Raw genomic sequence first — 19,779 nt, forward strand, 5'->3', positions numbered from 1 at the left:
GTGACTATTTCACACTGTTGTAGAAGAGCACGTTTTGCGCCAGGCAGGTGCATCCTGCGACGTAGCTTTTAGCCGCGGCAGAGACGAACATCCTAGTGTTGAATATAGCGCTTACAAAGTAAGCTATAGAAAAGTACTGTTATACGTGTCAGATAGTGATACTTATGATGAAGAACTGTGTAAAAGTAATGTATTATGAAAGGGGCCATGCACTTCTAATTCTAAAAACTGTAAATTCAAACATTATAGGAAAGTGAAACCTATTGGTGAACAGGGTTAGAGAACAAGAAGAGCTGTAATGCTAAAATTTCTAGAATATGAAGTGATCGTGTTTTGTCTAGCGCGTAGGAAATCAGGTTCATGATCCATTTCAGTAAAAGACATAGGAAAGAAATTCATAAAAAAGAGTGCCATAAAAAGAAAGAAAAACTACTTTGAAAACTGCCGCTTCTCTCTAATTTAACTGGAACATGAAGCAGTAAGATATGCCATGTCGCCGGCCGAAGTGGCCGTGCGGTTAAAGGCGCTGCAGTCTGGAACCGCAAGACTGCTACGTTTGCAGGTTCGAATCCTGCCTCGGGCATGGATGTTTGTGATGTCCTTAGGTTAGTTAGGTTTAACTAGTTCTAAGTTCTAGGGGACTAATGACCTCAGCAGTTGAGTCCCATAGTGCTCAGAGCCATTTGAACCATATGCCATGTCCAGGTGTAGTGAGCATCGTGTCAGAAGATTCATCTCTCTCACAGTCCTCAGTCAACCCCAAAGAAAATTATATTGATTAGGAAATATGTCTTTTTCTTTTTTTACTTAGGCAGATGATACCCTTGCGCTTTGGAGAATGACAAGTGAGTGGGACAGTTTTCATTTTCTTGTCCGCCGCTCGTGGTCTCGCGGTTGCGTTCTCGCTTCCCGAGCACGGGGTCCCGGGTTCGATTCCCGGCGGGGTCAGGAATTTTCACCTGCCTCGAGATGACTGGGTGTTTGTGTTGTCCTCATCATTTCATCATCATCCAGGAAAGTGGCGAAATTGGGCTGAGCAAAGGTTGGGAAATTGTACGGGCGCTGATAACCGCGCCGTTGAGCGCCCTACAAACCGAACATCATCCTCATCATCATCATTTTCTTTTCAACGCTGTGTTAGAATCGTCTAATCCTAAAATTTTCGTTTTTGTAGATTTAGAAGAGTATAGACAGACTCAAACAGTCGACTAAATAATGTTGGCGTCGGTTCCGTACCAAAAACTGACAAGAAAATCGAAGAAAGGTTAGTATTGCCGCGCGGTGTAGGGCGACATGTCACCGATTGCGCGGCCCTTCCCGCCGGAGGTTCGAGTGCTCCTTCGGACATGGGTGTGTGTGTGTTATTCTTATTAGTTTCGGCAGTGCGTAAGTGTAGGAACCGATGACCTTAGCAGTTTGGCTCCTTAGGAATTCACACACATTTGAACACTTTTTGATAATTATTAATACAGGACAAAAGTGTGCAATGGCAAAATGGTGAAATGAAGCGATTGCACCTTTTGAAGTGAAGCATGAGTATTGTCGTGTCACCGCCAGACACCACACTTGCTAGGTGGTAGCCTTTAAATCGGCCGCGGTCCGTTAGTATTCGTCGGACCCGCGTGTCGCCACTATCAGTGATTTGCAGAACGAGCGCCGCCACGCGGCAGGTCTAGTCTAGAGAGACGCCCTAGCACTCGCCCCAGCTGTACAGCCGACTTTGCTAGCGATGGTTCACTGTCTACATACGCTCTCATTTGCAGAGACGACTGTTTAGCATAGCCTTCAGCTACGTCATTTGCTACGACCTAGCAAGGAGCCATATTCAGTTACTACTAATGACTTCAAGAATGTATTCTGAACAGATAATATTGTCAATCATGTACCGCCAAGAGCGACGTTCATCATTAATGGATTAAAGTTAAGTATCAAACTAATTACATCCGCTTACTGAATTCTCATTCCTTGTCATGTTCCAGACCTCACGTCAGTATAGTTCTTCCCTCCTCACGCAAGCCTGCGTGAGCTAAAACGCGTGCATTTCGGCCTCCACTCGTAACACGGTGTTGGCTCTTCTGCTAACACAAAAAGTATCGTTAGGTTAAAGTTATATTCCGAATAAAAGACATTCAATTGAAGCTCGTTTATTTCAGTAATGGTACTTAAGATTGTACTTTAACTTCTCGTAAATTTTGTAGTAAAATATAAGGTACTCTTCAGTTAAACATTTCTACCGTTTCAAAATACCGCTTATTGAGATGGTGCAGGGCCTGGTCAGGAGAAAATCGCGTCTGCCGATAGTTACGTTTAGGCGGTAAGGGCAATTTTGGGCAAATGGCAGAGCTCGTGTGTTGAGCAGGAAAAAGTTGCGGAGTTGGTGTGAGCCTATTTCATTTGGCCACCGGCGGCATCGGTGTGGCTAAAAGGAGAGGTGCTCCTCTAGCGGCTCCCCCGGCGTGCCTGAGGTGCTAAGTGATTCGGGCCGGCGCTGCGGGCGGTAGGCGGCTGGCGCCAGGCGGCGTGGCGTCGAGATTTGTGGCTCACTTGTTGCGCTCTGCTGCCGCTGCCGCTGCCGCGGGCAGATTGTATCGCTGACACCTGACGCTCCTCACAGCGCTCATTTACACCGACGGGCACGCATCCACTCGCCCTTCTGCGTATTTCGTCTGCCCCTTAGGCTGGCCGCAAGATGAGACGCAGGTCCGTGAGGTGGCGCAGGGTGACACACGGTGAGTTTTTGCGAACCACACAACTGAATGGTCCTGCGCACGTTAGAGCGCAGGGTGACGTGACGCAGTTCCTGCGCTTGGTGACCCTGCGGACCGCAGTCTCCTGTACGCAGTTTACTGCGAGGCTCACGGTGGTTCTGGCTGTTGATACTTCGAAATGGAGGAAAAGCTAATTGAAGCTGTACGTGTTTGGAAAGTTCTGTATGATACAAGCCATGAAGATTACTTAAAAACGAAGCTGAAAGCTGAGAAGTTGGAGGAGGTGGCCAAGGAAACGGACATACAAGCTACCTTCACAACACTGGTAACACTATCTACTTTAATTTCAAATGGTGCTCGAAAAACTCGAAAACGCGAAGCAAGTATACCAAAACCGCACTCTGCCGTTTGGCGTGCTCTTGGCAGTCTATAGTTGAACACTTTGTTTTCATAATTTTCAGTGTCATCAAATTCTCACATAAAGGGAATGCCTCATCGCCTACAAATACGAAAGGCATTGCCTCCTGTATTGTAGGTAGTGCTGCAGGTGACGGAAGCTGTAGAGTGCGTTTCATCATTCTTTTCGCCAAAACGCTTGTATTGAAAATGCTTCCATCACTGAACCTCCCTTGTGACCCAACATCAATAGTAATGAATTTATACTCGTAGTCTACGGTAGCCATTAGCACGATGGAGAAAGTGTGTTTATAATTGAAATAGGAGGACCCAGTTTTACCAGGTTTTCTTATTACTACATGTTTTCCATGAATGGAGCCTATGCAGTGAGGGAATTGCGCACTTTTTTCTGCTTTTTGTTTCATCAGAGCGATGTAACACACCGTTTTGAACTCAAACTCAGAATCGGAATCCGACTCTGAACTTATATCTATTAACACAGCAGAAGTAGTCGCCATCTCTGCCAGGGCCAAAGTTCCTTAGCAAACTGCGTATTGAAACTGCGATCCAACTTCGGATGATTGTCGCCGTGACTCACGCTGCCGTGAGGAATTTAGCGTGAGCCCCCCTGCGTCACCTCACGGGCCTGCGTCTCATCTTGCGGCCCGCCTTTTTACCGGTGTCTGCTCAGTACTTCAGAAACTTCCATCATGAATGTCTAAGGTGTATGTTGTGCATCTTGTGGGGTATATACAGAAAATGGAACATCTTAGTTCACGATGGGCAGCCACTGTGAACCAGTATAATTGCGTACGTTTACGCATCCACAGTCGGGAAACGTACGAGGGTCACCCCAAAAGAAATGCACACTATTTTGCCGGCCGGGGTGGCCGAGCGGTTCTAGGCGCTACAGTGTGGAACCGCGCGACCGCTACGGTCGCAGATTCGAATCCTGCCTCGGGCATGGATGTGTGTGATCTACGTCTACATCCATACTCCGCAAGCCACCTGACGGTGTGTGGCGGAGGGTACCCTGAGTACCTCTATCGGTTCTCCCTTCTATTCCAGTCTCGTATTGTTCGTGGAAAGAAGGATTGTCGGTATGCTTCTGTGTGGGCTCTAATCTCTCTGATTTTATCCTGATGGTCTCCTCGCGAGATATACGTAGGAGGGAGCAATATACTGCTTGACTCCTCGCTGAAGGTATGTTCTCGAAACTTTAACAAAAGCCCGTACCGAGCTACTGAGCGTCTCTCCTGCAGAGTCTTCCACTGGAGTTTATCTATCATCTCCGTAACGCTTTCGCGATTACTAAATGATCCTGTAACGAAGCGCGCTGCTCTCCGTTGGATCTTATCAACCCTATCTGGTACGGATCCCTCACTGCTGAGCAGTATTCAAGCAGTAGGCGAACAAGCGTACTGTAACCTACTTCCTTTGTTTTCGGATTGCATTTCCTTAGGATTCTTCCAATGAATCTCAGTCTGGCATCTGTTTTACCGGCGATCAATTTTATATGATCATTCCAACCTAATCCTAACTCCCACATAATTTATGGAATTAACTGCTTCCAGTTGCTGACCTGCTATATTGTAGCTAAATGATAAGGGATCTTTCTTTCTATGTATTCTCAGCACATTACACTTGTCTACATTGAGATTCAATTGCCATTCCCTGCACCATGCGTCAATTCGCTGCAGATCATCCTGCATTTCAGTACAATTTTCCATTGTTATAACCTCTCGATATACCACAGCATCATCTGCAAAAAGCCTCAGTGAACTTCCGATGTCATCCACAAGGTCATTTATGTATATTGTAAATAGCAACGGTCCTATGACACTCCCCTGCGTCACACCTGAAATCACTCTTACTTCGGAAGACTTGGTACTGGAAGAAGTAAAGCTGTGAGGACGGGGCGTGAGTCGTGCTTGGGTAGCTCAGTTGGTAGAGCACTTGCCCGCGAAAGGCAAAGGTCCCGAGTTCGAGTCTCGGCCCGGCACACAGTTTTAATCTGCCTGGAAGTTTCATATCAGCGCACACTCCGCTGCAGAGTGAAAATCTCATTCTGGAAATATTGACCTTGTTTTGAGGAAGAAATTTCTGAGGATGTATTTTTGGAGCACAGAATGTTTTGGTAGTGAAACATGGACTGTGGGAACACCGGAACAGAAGAGAATCGAGATGTGGTGCTACGGAAGAGCGTTGAAAGTTAGATGGAATGATAAGGTAAGGAATGAGGAGACTCTCCGCAGACTGGGCGAGGAAAGGAATAAATGGAAAACACTGACAAGGAGAAGGGACAGGATGGTAAGACATTTGTTAAAACATCAGGGAATAACTTCCATGGTACTAGAGGTTGCTGTAGAGGGTAAAAACTGTAGAGGAATACAGAGATTAGAATACATCCAGCAAATGATTGAAGACGAAGGTTGCAAGTGCCACTCTGAGATGAAGAGTTTGGCACAGGAGAGGAAGTTGTGGCGGGATGCATCAAACCAGTCAGAACTGACTCAAGCTAACAACGATTTTGTCAGATATCTGAATCATTTTTGGCAGTAATGATCCGAGCTTGAGGCGCGCTATGTTCTGTTTTCCACGATTGTCACATTTGATGCATTTGTCTGCTTCGGAATGGCACCTAAAACCAAAACAGGCCTATCGCGTTGTGTAAATAAATTTCGGTTTTTAAAGAAGCATGATTTTTATTGTTCGCCAAGTTATCCACAAATTTCCTATAGTTGAGTCGATGTAAATTGCTCCCTGACAGTTGCAGAGGGCTGGGCGCGGCAGCTTCGCGTGCGTGCCTCAACCAATAACGTTCGCCTGCAGCCATTAGAACTTTGCAGTTGGAAGCTGGTAATAGTGCTACAAGCTATCGGGGATCGTCTTACACCGGTCTCGACTACAGAGCAAATGCTTTTATTAATTGTTTGCGAGAAAGTATCCATCGCATCCTAAGTGGAACGAAAATTAGTAACCCAGAAACATTTAATGGAAGATATAGCAATCGTGGAGTCATTTGTCACCGTGCGCACTGACAAAAGGTCGAAGTTTGTATTTCTGTGATACAAGCCCACTGCTTGGGATTAGGAGTGTTGTTTCCTGCACTGGGGTTTATTTAACTGATAAAGACACACATTACACTACAGGAACAATGCCATCCTAGACAATTTGAATAACTTTTCACTCAGTATGAAGGAGTGGCAATGATGTCATGGTTTTACACACACACACACACGCACGCACGCGCGCGCGCGCGCCCCTTGTGGAAAAGCGTTTGTTCAATTCCGAGACCTGAGCAAAGGCAAAGGAAAATCGGAAGTTAATTGTTTTAAATGTATCTTTTAATTTCTACTTTTGAGAGTTGCGCGAGCTGTTATGGAATTTAGTTCTTTCCAACCGAACATCTTGGCAGGCTGAGAATGTGGCAGAGGGGCTTTCCAATTTGGAATATTCGGGATTTTTTATGTATTTATTTATTTTTCCACCCCTGGATGGATAATGTAGATTGCAGTGGTGATTTTTCAGTCGTCGATGTGTGACAGCAGTGTGCTTATCTAAGTTGCTGTGAAAACGTCAATCGGTTGAAATTTTTTTTTCGTCTGTTAGAAAAAAAGACATTAATTGGAGGCGAAAGATGAAGTTGCGGATGGTCAGATACTTCTCAGTGCTTTCTACAAACTCTTGCTTCCTGGCGTTTGATTTTGAACGCCGTTGCCAAATTCTTAGGCACCCACACAACTTCCGCTACAGAATGTGCATCGTGACAATTCCGTGAAACAAAGCAAAGTACGTTGCTGCTGAGTTCCAGAAGCCTAAATTTACGATTGCTCATAAAGTGCAGCCGCACCTTCCCATCGTAATTCGGCGCTACCTTCTGTCCGTTCAGCAAATGTATCAGAAAACTAGCGTGCGAGTTGAGACTAGACTGAGGCAGCCATAATTTTCGAACGTTACGACGCGTTCGGTCTGTGAATTTTACTTACACGCTTACTTCTTTCAAAATGAGCGACTTGGTATGTAGCAGTGTGCAGGTGTTAACCTTTCTCACTAGCCGCCCTACTTCAATTTTCGAATGTCGTTCACTAATTTCTTACAAAGTCAAATGACGGACATGGTTAGTACAGCGACCATACATTAGCTGCCGTTGAGGTCCTCTTTAAATCTTAGTTCTCATATATCTTATACGCAGTAGAACAAACTATCGAATGAAGATGACATATATTGAGTCTAACAAATAGTTTTTAAACGACCACAGTTTTTTCAGTATTATATCGTTTGGCCATTCAAACAGCGAAAACCTTTTGTTCACTTTAGTCTTCTTGCTCTTTGCATCTTTCCAGAAGCTCTCCGTCATCTCACTGTGGGTCAGTCGTCTTTCTACTGTCTACGTGTTTTTGAGTTTCGCGCTCCTTGATGTTAGTTGTTTGTACGTGGTGTTATGGCTTGTCTGTATGTACACTATGTGATCATAAAGTATCCGGATCTCTTGCTGAAAATGACTTACAAGTTCGTGGCGCCCTCCCCATCGGTAATGCTGGAAACCAATATGGTGTTGGCTCACCCTTAGCCTTGATGACAGCTTCCACTCTCGCAAGCACACGTTCAATCAGGTGCTAGAAGGTTTCTTGGGGAATGGCAGCCCATTCTTCACGGAGTGCTGTACTGAGGAGAGGTATTGATGTCGGTCGGTGAGGCGTGGCACGAAGTCGGTATTCCAAAATATTCCTAAGGTGTTCGTAGGATTCAGGTCAGGACTCTGTGCAGGCCAGTCCATTACTGGGATGTTATTGTGTAACCACTCCGCCACAGGCCATGCATGATGAAAAGCTTCTCGATCGTGTTGAAACATGCCATCCCCGATTTGCTCTTCAACAGTTTGAAACAAGAAGGTGCTTGAAACATCAATTTAGGCCTGTGCTGTGATAGTGCCACGCAAAACAACAGGGGATACAAGCCCCCTCCATGAGAAACACAGCCACACCATGACACCACCGCCTCCGAATTTTACTGTTGGCACTACACACACTGGCAGATGACGTTCACCGGGCCTTCGCCATACTCACACCCTGCCACATTGTGTACCATGATTCGGCACTCCACACAACTTTTTTACATTGTTCAATCGTCAAATGTTTACACTTCGCCGCGAGGAATGGCCGCTCGGTTTGAGGCGCAGTGTCACGGATTGCGCGGCCCCTCCCGCCGGAGGTTCGAGTCCTCCCTCGGGCATGGATATGTGTGTTGTTCTTAGTTTAGTTTAAGTAGTGTGTAAGTCTAGGGACCGATGACCTCAGCAGTTTGGTCCCTTAGGAATTCACACACATTTAGCACATTTACGGTCCTTACACCAAGCGATGCGTCATTTGGCACTTACCGTCGTGATGCGTGTCTTTTGAGCACCCGCTCGACCATGAAATCCAAGTCTGTTCACCTCCTGCCTAACTGTCATAGTCCTTGCAGTGGATTCTGATGCAGTTTGGAAGCCCTGTGCGATGGTATGGATAGATGTCCGCCTATTCCACATTATGACGCTCTCTAACTGTCGGCGGTCTCTGTCAGTCAACAGACGAGGTCGACCTGTACACTTTAGTGCTGTACGATTCCCTTCACCTTTCCACTTCACTTTCACATCGAAAACAGTGGACCTAGGTATGTTTAGGAGAGTGGAAATCTCGCGTACAGACGCATGACACAAGTGACACCCAATCACCTGATCACTTTCGAAGTCCGTGAGTTCCGCGGAGCGCCCCATTCTGCTCTCTCACGATGTCTGGTGACTACTGAAGTCGCTGCTATGGAGTACCTGGCAGTAGGTGGCAGCACAATGCACTTAATATGAAAATAGTATGTTTTTGGTGGTGTTCGGATACATTTAATCAGGTAGTGTAGTTACCAGCGGGCAAACAGCTCCTTTTGTGAGATCCTTTTGGATGCTGGCTAGCTTTCTTACATTGGTTTGTCGGGTACCCTTTATGATGTTGGAGCAACTAAGCAGCATATTGGAGTAACAGCATTTATCTTTCTTTATGAGCTACTTCAAATTTTTAGTGTTCTCACACCGTCCGTGTTTCGGAAATATATGTCGTTTTCAGGAATCATAGTGAACAAAGCTGCTAGACGGTTGACGTAAGCGTCTTGGAAACCAGTTGTGCCGCGCGGGGTAGCCGTGCGATCTAAGGCGCCTTGCCACGGTTGGCGCGGTTCCACCCGTCGGAGGTTCGAGTCCTCCCTTGGGCATGGGTGTATGTGTTGGCCTTAGCGTAAGTTAGTTTAAGTTAGATTAAGTAGTGTGTAAGCTTAGGGACCGATGACCTCAGCAGTTTGGCGCCATAGGAACTTACCACAAATTTCCAATTTCGAAACCAGTTGTCGTAATTTGGGTCTGATTGGTTACCAGTACGTAAGATTGTGGAAGTAAACCGATCGCAGTGAACGTTTATGTAACGGAAGACGTTTCGAAGCATATGCTACAACGCAGCTTATATATGGTGGTTCGAATGGGCGGATTCTAAAGTGTTTGTTAATACTACTATAACTACACGTTGCTTTCATGACGCTGGACAGTAGGGAGATTCAGTTGTAAATTATTTTGTATAAAAGAAAATATACTATTTTCATATTAATTTCCTGTTTAGCTGTGTTTGTTGTTTATTTGTACTGATTCGTTTGTTGTTTATTTGTACTGATTCCAAAGCTTTTTAAGGTTTCATCCCTAGGCTCCTGTATATCAATAGAAGATGTCTAGTACAGATACATATTGAATACACATGCTATTCTACGATCATGTCTTTTTTTTTTTTTTTTTTAAAAAAAAAGAAAAGATATTTGACCCCATTTGCTCAGCGAGTTCACGTAATTCAATTGCTGAAGCAAGGTACTGCAGTCAGTCCCAACTTGTGTTTATGGTAGCAGATAAAGATTTTGGTAATTGAGCGACCATCTTCAGAGCTAGAGGAAAATTCAGGAACCATTTAGAAGACAATCGCATACATATTAACACGAAAGTACAATTGTTTAAATTTCACGTATAAGTGGATATACGTGCTAGCAGATAAAGGCAACACATTTCAACCTTTGTTTGGCAAAGTCCCTGTTGGACAATTGCACAAGCGTTATGTTACAGTAATGCACACACACACACACACACACACACACACACACACACACACACACACACAGATATATATATATATATATATATATATATATATATATATATATATATATATATATATATATATATAGTTGGTTATTTATACTATCACAGAAATATCCTTTTTAAGGAAATACATTTTTATCGATATAGTCTACGTTAGCAGCGACTTACAACAGTGAGTGGTGTTAGAGCAGTGAAAATTTTTTACAATTAAAGTTGTAGTGATATTAACTACTTCGTCTAGGCTGCTATTGGTATGTTCGTAATTGCTATTTTTGTGTTAATATAAATAACCAGCTACGTATATGCAACGGATTACTGTAACAGGACGCATGTGTTGGTGGGATCGTAGTCACCTGTAACAGGACGCATGTGTTGATTGGACCGTAGTCACGCATGACGTACACTGGAGTCAGATGTGAGGTAACTATAAACAGCGGCCTCAGTGCAGTTTGAATTTGGTAATTTGTGGTAAGGTCTTACGGGACCAAACTGCTGAGGTCATCGGTCCCTAAGCGTACGCATTACTTAATCTAACTTACGCTAAGGACAACACACACACAACCATGCCCGAGGGAGGATTCGAACCTCCGACGGGGGTGCAGTTTGAACTTCAAAAATGGTTCTAATGGCTCTGAGCACTATGGGACTTAACATCTGAGGTCATCAGTCCCCTAGAACTTAGAACTACTTAAACCTAACTAACCTAACGACATCACACACATCCATGCCCGAGGCAGGATTCGAACCTGCGACCGTAGCGGTCGCGCGGGTCCAGAATGAAGCGCCTAGAACCGCTCGGCCACACCGGCCGGCGCAGTTTGAACTCATGACGTGTATAGTCCAAGAAGGACTATGCCAAACAACGGCTGAAATGTGTTAACTTTCATCTGCTGGCATGTAACATTCACTTATATGCGAAATTTATGCAGTTGACTGTGGTGTTAATATGTATGTTTTTGTCCCCTGACTGGTTCCTGTATTTCCTCTAGCATGGAAGATGGTCATCCAGTGACCGAAATCTAGATCTGCTACAATAAACATTAGTTGCGACTGGTTGCTGTACCTTCTTTCATCACGACATACTTCTAAAATTAAGCACTTGACTGTGTCACATCGTAAAATGGCCTATTTGGTAGGAATATATGTATGCCCCGATGTAAAATTATTGGTGAGCGTTAAGAAATGTGGAAGGACACGGAGAAAGACTGAGGTAACATTATTATTGTCGTTAGTTAAATATTTCCTTGCATTCTACGTAGGCGAAACGAGACGAACTTTCGATACACTTTACAAAGAACACTCTTATGCTTTCAGACTCAATCATTTGAGAAATCTGAAATAGCTAGCCAAATGTACCTCAATAGACTTTGCAGTTTGTGGATTTATTTTCCGAAAGTAATGCAGTCATAGAGTCAACATTGACAGCAATGGATAAAATTAAGAAAAAATATTCTGTGAAGTGGTTTGCAAGATGCTGGTCATTGTTTATGCACGTTGCTTACACGCAGACGGTTGTGTAAGTGAGCCAAATGTGTGTTGTACGTTTTCTTTATTTTAACCAGTTCTTTGTAGAACTTTCCTCTCGTGTGTTAATTGGTCAGCAGCGGCCGGTACGCGAGCGTGGAAGTGGTACTCGCCGGCTACGGCTGCACTAGCTGAGAGAGAGTCAACCGCGCACGAATTTTGTCCGGCCGTGTGTGGAGCGGTTCATGTTAACTCATTCCCAGCGCTTCTCTGCTAACGACGGCAAACAAATTGCAATGGCGGCCCACCGCCGATGCTTTACGGCAACGCGCCTATTTCGCTCGTAATCTGTAATCTACCGCAAATTCCACTGCAGCCATTCTTGCTTAATTGTATTTTGTTGCTGTATTAACCGTTCGTACTACCCGGCACCGGCTGCCACTTTTTTTATTGGCAGTGAACGTAAAACTCGAGCGTTCGTATAATTGTTAATCGCCGAAAATGCACGCTTTGGAAAATACTGCTTTGAGCATATTGAGAAGGATTACGCTGTCATATGCAGAAGCGCTGCTAACGTTCTAATAGTAATGCAGACTGTGTTGCGTAATGCCGCGGCAGCGGTCCTTTGTTATTCCATCGCTGCAGGGTCTGTGTTCGTGGTCACCATCGCGCAGTTGGAATTCCATTACGACGTCCGTGCTAGATCCCCGTTCGTCATTTGCCTTGCGTCATTTTTGCTTTCTCTGTGAGACAGTAATGAATTTATCTTCGAATGCTGCAATTTGGATTTTCCTCGCTTTGTATTGCCGACATAAACGTCACAAGTCAAGAAGCAGAGTTTTTGCATGAAAGTTTAATGTTCTCGTTGGCAAATTCTGCTACCGGCCTTACACATCTGGCTTTCGATCCTAGCAAACTAGCAAAACACAACCGAAAAGTTGTAGGTGTCGTCTATATAGTATCAGACCGTTCGTTGTAAAATTCATAAACTTGTAAGTCATATCTGCATTTCCCGTGCACATGCCCATTTCATTCATTTTCTTTGACTGTCATTCCTGTGCGTTTATAGCAACATTTGCTACAATGTCTTTGTCATAATTTCTGAAACCGACTTTACATACTTTTATCAGGAAATGAACGAATTTTAGTTGAATTTTTCATACTCCCACATTGTAGATTACTCGATCCTGTTTGTTAATGTTGTACATTATTTATCTATCTAACTGTAAATTCTGAAGTACAAGTCTGAAATAACTGTTTTTTTTAATTTCTTTCGTAAAAAGGCGCTTTTAAAATACTCGTGCATCACACAGTTTGGCTGTGAGTTGGTTTTCATACGCAATCAATAGCTACCTTAGCTGGAATCTGCTGTCCATTGCAAAGAAGTGCTTAGCAAAGCAGTTCTCTTCCATTGTCCTACGTATCGATTCTCAGATGCTGGTTGATTGACTATATTTGCCTGGATAGCGTGCAGCGTGCCGTCAGAATAAAATGTTCGTTCCCCAATACCTCACATACTACTCATTAACATGGCCTGCCGCTTCATTGCAACATGGAAAAAAAATCTACAAAAACAGGCCAGCAACAAGTGTTTACCGCACTGTGGTCCTTTTCGTGAAATCGCAGAGTTCGCGGGACCTGGACGCTGTTGTAGATTACTTGCACTAAAAACCGCTTTCTGCGTTTCATTTCGTTGTGTTTCAGTTTTACTGTACTAGATATAGTGGAGGACTGCCTCTAACTTGTGAATTACGTCTCCCAACTAACAAACTGACCCAAGAAGACTTAATACAGGTCTTTTAATGGTTGCCATTTTCTGCGACCTTATTGAAAAATGTAGGTCAATTTCTGCATTTATAATAGCAAGCAAACAATCGCCATTCAGGTCGTTCACATCACGGAGTATGGGAACCATTGGAACGTATATCATACCAAAAGACCACCCACCGCATCAAACAACATAACTGTATAATACGTGCAGACTAGGGTAAGTCTTGTCAGTTGTGAGAACAGGTTCATATGTCTGTCTAAAGCTGTTGTCAGCTTTTACAACGGTTTCCCTCATTGACAATTCGCTGATAGTCTTGTGCTTATAGGTTTCATCTGTGTTATAGTTCTTTTATCTTATAATCTACATCAGCAATAACATTTCAACCATGTCAGTCGGGTGCATACGATTTTCCGCCGTATCGGTGCTACAACGCTTGAGTGACAAAACTATTTATCGCGGGCAAACAGTTTATTGATATGCCGCAAACGGTACCGGCTGGTGCTTTTTATATAGTTACAGGTGGGGCTCATCTGTGCAGTGCTAGCCTTTCTAGAGGACGTCACTTGGTTAACTTGTGTTTCATGTATCTTAAATGTATTTCGTTTAGATGTCTGCGGTGATACGTATAGGGAAGAGCAGAGTGTCGTGTTTGTGTTATTTTGAAGAAGAAGAAGAAGAAGATGATGATGATTGATGCTACTGCTGCTGATGATGATGTAGATCAGCAGGAGAAGTGAGAAAGTGATACTTAGAGCTGCCGTATTGCACTCTCGATTAACAAACTCTAAGGGGCTGACGAGCTTAACGCATTTTAGTGACGGACAGATCAATATCAGCAGTGTCACATGCCCTTACTAATACACACACACAAGGGAAGTGGTTTGGAATTTAACCCAGGATAGTGGCGGAAGGGCTGGTGATAAGTGCTTGCCTCTGGCTTCTTCTTCTCCCTCATGAGTGCAGTGTGGACTGTTGTAGGGGATATTCAGTTCTTGTGTGTGTGTGTGTGTGTGTGTGTGTGTTTGTGTTTGTGTGTATGTGTGTGTGTGTGTTCAAATGGCTCTGAGCACTATGCGACTTAACTTCTGAGGTCATCAGTCGCCTAGAACTTAGAACTAATTTAACCTACCTAACCTAAGGACATCACACACATCCATGCCCGAGGCAGGATTCGAACCTGCGACCGTAGCGGTCACGTGGTTTCAGACTGAAGCGCCTAGAACCGCACGGCCACACCGGCCGGCTTGTGTGTGTGTGTGTGTGTGTGTGTGTGTGTGTGTGTGTGTGTGTGTGTGTGTGAGAGAGAGAGAGAGAGAGAGAGAGAGAGAACAGGTATGTGTATTATAGCCTTTAAAGGAATACATTTGCCGAGGAAAAATCTCTCCCATTGCAATTTTGATCGTATGGTCAATTTTATGTGGAATATTTTATCAGTTATATCGTCGTACCGTGAAGATCCCGAAGACGCACACGTAGCAGGAGCAGGCATCGCTGCGGGACCTCCTAGAAAAATAAAATGCGGTGCACGAGGGGAGAACAGAACGCGGAACCAGTTGAGTACGAAGAAGGGTGGTAGCGATGGGAGGGAAAGGGGGGCGGGGGAGGGTTATGGCCGGCGTCGTCATCGTGATGACTGGTGGTGGTGGTGGTGGTGCCGGGAGCGGCGATACTCGCATTGTTCGGCGCCGCCATTGTGCCGCGCATATACGCATATGTGTACGAGCGTCGTAATCAAGGGCCTGGCTCGTTAGCGGGCCGGGTTCGAAGCCGGGCGTCCCCCGCTCGGACGTCTTTGTGCGGTCTTGCCTCCCTCGCGTAGGCGTCCTTTGAGGGGACGCGTCCCCACGCAGCGACAGCTGCGCTCCGCCCTGGCTGGCACGTGGCAGCCAACCGCTAGCGTATCTTTCAGCAGCCGGCATTTACCTATACTCTGTTCAGAATTACGTTAGGAGAGACACTTGGCGCTGGAGCACGTGGAGGCGCGGAGCAGAGTTGCCACATCTCGCACGGGAGCACACGCGTGATCTGACATTTTATTCAGTTCGCTCAGACACGCAAACTAGTCATTGTACAAAGATGGAACTGGAAGCATTATGAGCTGGAAGAGTCGCAATATATTTTCGTTTTAGTTTTATTTGCGACAACATATTGTTAAGGGAGGTTACGGAAAAGCGATTTCTACTGGCGTTGCCGGATTTTCCACATGCGAGGAACTTATTTGTTATTGAATTTACGTGTACACATTTTTCGGAAGAAATATTAAGAATACAAAGTTATATCTTCATCTGTTCCAAATCGGAACTGTCAGATGAGCCCAACGCTAGGCAATTTTCATTAAATTTGTAGTGTAACGTTCCGTTCGCGCGTCAGTACCTAAGCGGTGGACCGATCGGTTTCATTACGACTAACAGATTGCTACGTTTATGATTACGTTTTCCGGTCAGTGTATTTATTTCAAAAATGTTCAAATATGTGTGAAATCTTATGGGACTTAACTGCTAAGGTCATCAGTCCCTAAGCGTATACAATACTTAACCTAAATTATCCTAAGGACAAACACACACACACCCATGACCGAGGGAGGACTCGAATTTCCGCCGGGACCAGCCGCACAGTCCATGACTGCAGCGCCTAAGACCGCTCGGCTAATCCCGCGCGGCTGTATTTATTTATTTCTAACATAACAATAGGAAATTTTTATGTAATCAAGGTGATGCCCCTTATCAGTAACATGGTCGTTATCTCTATATACACTCTAAGGCGGGGAGTGTGGAGAAGACGCACCACGAAGGAATTATCCGAATGGGATGGAAATCGGTAAATGTGATGTACATGTACAGACAAACAATTTGAAAAAAATTGATGTTCCATTGAAGAGAAAGAGATACACAAATTGAGCAAGTCAGTAGCGCGTTGGTCCACATGGTGCCCTCATCGGGGCTCAGTTCGAAGCGCGTTCATTACTGAAGACAATTCTACTACTGTCAATGAGATTCCAAGTCGAAGACACCCCACACAGCGCTGGGATACCAACCTGACTGTCGCACGCCATACGGCCCGGCAACCAGGGGCCATTTCTTAACAGAGCAGGGCCACTTTGGGTTGTCATCCACGGCACCCTTACAGCATAGCTGTACGTCGACGATGTTCTACGCCCCATCTTGTTGCTCTTCATGAAAAGTCATCCTGGGCTTACATTTCAGCAAGATAATCCCCGCCCGCGCACGGGGAGGGTTTCTGCTCCTTGTCTTGCTAAACCGTATCTTGGCCAGCAAGGTCTCTGAATCTCTTCTCAATTAAGAACATTTGGGGCATTATGGGCAGTGCCCTCCAACCAGCTCTGGTTTTTGACGATCTAACGCCCCAATTGGACAGAATTGGGCACGATATCCTTCAAGAGGACGTCCTACAACGCTGTCACTCAATACCAAGCCGACTAACTATTTCCGTAAGTGCCAGAGGTGGACCAACGCGTTATTGACTTGCTCAGTTTGTAAAGCTCCTTCTTAAAGAAATACGTGGTACAGCATTTTTGGAAATTTAATCCCAGTGAGAGTGGAATAGTGTGTGAAAGTTGTTTTGAAAATAAATCGCTATTGAAGAACTACTAAAACACTTTAGAGCTACGTCTGTGAAAATTGTCATTTGACTTTTCGGTCAGAAATAAAAAAAATCGCGTTTCAATGTTTTTAGAAATTCAACCCTTTAGGGGTGAAATGAGGTCTAACTTATTCACTGACCCATCATGGCCCAGCCCAAACTGCTGAGGATATAAACCTGAAATTTCGAGACGGTGTTGATCTTACGTTGTAGGCATCGATCGGTAAGGGGTGAAGTAGTTTTTTTGAAAGTATGTAGCTATTTAGGCAGTTTTGAGGCAAGAACTACCAAAATGGTGTTTGGCCTTTTGGTCAGAAACAAAAAGAAAGTTTCAACATTTTTTGAAAATTCAACCACTAAAAAGTAAATAGTGGTTGAAAGTTTTTTTAGAAAATAAATTACAATACTGCTAACACATTTTGACAGATACATCTCTGAAAATTCGTATTTGATTTTTCAGTTAGAAACAAAGAAATACATGAAACTTCCTGGCAGATTAAAACTGTGTGCCCGACCGAGACTCGAACTCGGGACCTTTGCCTTTCGCGGGCAAGTGCTCTACCATCTGAGCTACCGAAGCACGACTCACGCCCGGTACTCACAGCTTTAATTCTGCCAGTACCTCGTCTCCTACCTTCCAAACTTTACAGAAGCTCTCCTGTGAACCTTGCAGAACTAGCACTCCTGAAAGAAAGGATATTGCGGAGACATGGCTTAGCCACAGCCTGGGGGATGTTTCCAGAATGAGATTTTCACTCTGCAGCGGAGTGTGCGCTGATATGAAACTTCCTGGCAGATTAAAACTGTGTGCTCGACCGAGACTCGAACTCGGGACCTTTGCCTTTCGCGGGCAAGTGCTCTACCATCTGAGCTACCGAAGCACGACTCACGCCCGGTACTCACAGCACTCGATCGGGCACACAGTTTTAATCTGCCAGGAAGTTTCATATCAGCGCACACTCCGCTGCAGAGTGAAAATCTCATTCTGGAAACATCCCCCAGGCTGTGGCTAAGCCATGTCTCCGCAATATCCTTTCTTTCAGGAGTGCTAGTTCTGCAAGGTTTGCAGGAGAGCTCCTGTAAAGTTTGGAAGGTAAGAGACGAGGTACTGGCAGAATTAAAGCTGTGAGTACCGGGCGTGAGTCGTGCTTCGGTAGCTCAGATGGTAGAGCACTTGCCCGCGAAAGGCAAAGGTCCCTAGTTCGAGTCTCGGTCGGGCACACAGTTTTAATCTGCCAGGAAGTTTCAGAGAGTTTTGCACTCCGCTGCAGAGTGAAAATCTCATTCTGGAAAGAAATATATGTTTTTGGGTTTTTTGGAAATTCAACCCCTAAAGGGGGCGGGGAGTAGGAGGATGAAAATTATTATGGAAATATTTAGTTACAGTAAAACATTGTTCAGTCTAAATCTGTGAACATTAGCATTTGACTTCTGAAGAAATATGTGTTACCGGATGAACGTTTCTATGTAAATATCACAACAAGAACTCAGAACCCAGGATTCAGGAAGACCTGCTACCCCAGCTACCAGAATAGATTGTTCTTCAGAAGTACAGTCTGAGAAGACCATGCTTCGTGGATTTAATTGGCGTAAATAGTTTAGAAGCTGTTTTAATTTGTGAACAATTTAAAAATTCGATAGAAAGCAAACACAAAAAATTGAGTATGTGCAGGCCGAACAGTCCACCGAGCGAAGCAGCGGGCGCTAAACTAGTCATTCCATATCTTGGTTCACATGGTTTGGCTGTATTGACCAAGACATCGATAGGACATAGATTTCCAGTCTTCCCTTCTTGCACTAAGCAGCCTAAATCACTGCGTTTTGTGGCTGAAACGTGACAGAGAGTTTTGCGGTATATTTTTTGTTGTATGTTTTTAAGTTCGATGATCGTTATTTATACTGATTTGATAGGAGGTTCACAGGTAGCAGCAGTGTCTCCTTTAGGAGCACTGTCAGTATTTTGTTGCACGAGCTACTGAAAATATGCAGTAGTGTAGTCCACAGAAGAAAGTTTTCCTTTATCGGGAAGCCAATTAGGGGAACGCGTTCCCCATTCCACCAATATACGCCCACGCAAATGCACACAAATATTGTAGTCTTATGTCTAAAAATGTCAGTTTCAGCATTACGGCCTATGCGAAGTACAGATTTCTTTTCCTACCCACGAATATTACAGATTTTGTGAAATGATTTGAATGCTTTCTAGTTAATTGTACAGATAGAGGAAATTGGAGCTGACTTGCTCCCGACGACCGTCGTGGACGTGACTATAAACCATAACATTCGTCTCCCTGCAAATTTGAAAGTGACCCAAAGAAAATATGGGATTCTGGTTTTTTGATGTGGAGCGGAATTGGCTGTTTATTTTTGAATGTAACCGTCCCGACATTCAGCTTAGTGTGTGTACAGAAATAACAGAAAACCTAAAACTGGATTACCAAACGACTTTTGGAATACCGTCCTCTCTAATACAGGTTCACTATTGTATCAGTGCGCCACATCGATAGGTGTTATCATATTGTGTGTCAAAACGAATAGCGCTTCATTGTATGAAAACACATCAGACTGAAACTTAATCATGTACTTTGGGCGTTCGTGATGCAAGTTTAGAAGGGGGTTAGCAATGGGCTGAAGCGTAAATTTGGATTTGTGTCCGGGGGGGGGGGGACGTAGTC

At 44.5% G+C, this 19,779-nt stretch overlaps 1 protein-coding gene and 1 non-coding gene across 2 annotated transcripts in view; both read left to right on the plus strand.

Annotated features, from left to right (window-relative positions):
- The window catches only part of LOC124617093 (headcase protein-like), a 711,612-nt gene that overhangs the window by 644,838 nt on the left and 46,995 nt on the right, over positions 1-19,779 (plus strand). The window lies entirely within an intron of this gene.
- On the plus strand, positions 5,033-5,107 carry Trnas-cga. The gene has a single exon. It is a non-coding gene; the product is annotated as a tRNA-Ser (tRNA).

The sequence above is a fragment of the Schistocerca americana genome, chromosome 1, assembly GCF_021461395.2.
Source record: "Schistocerca americana isolate TAMUIC-IGC-003095 chromosome 1, iqSchAmer2.1, whole genome shotgun sequence".
NCBI classification, from domain to species: domain Eukaryota; kingdom Metazoa; phylum Arthropoda; class Insecta; order Orthoptera; family Acrididae; genus Schistocerca; species Schistocerca americana.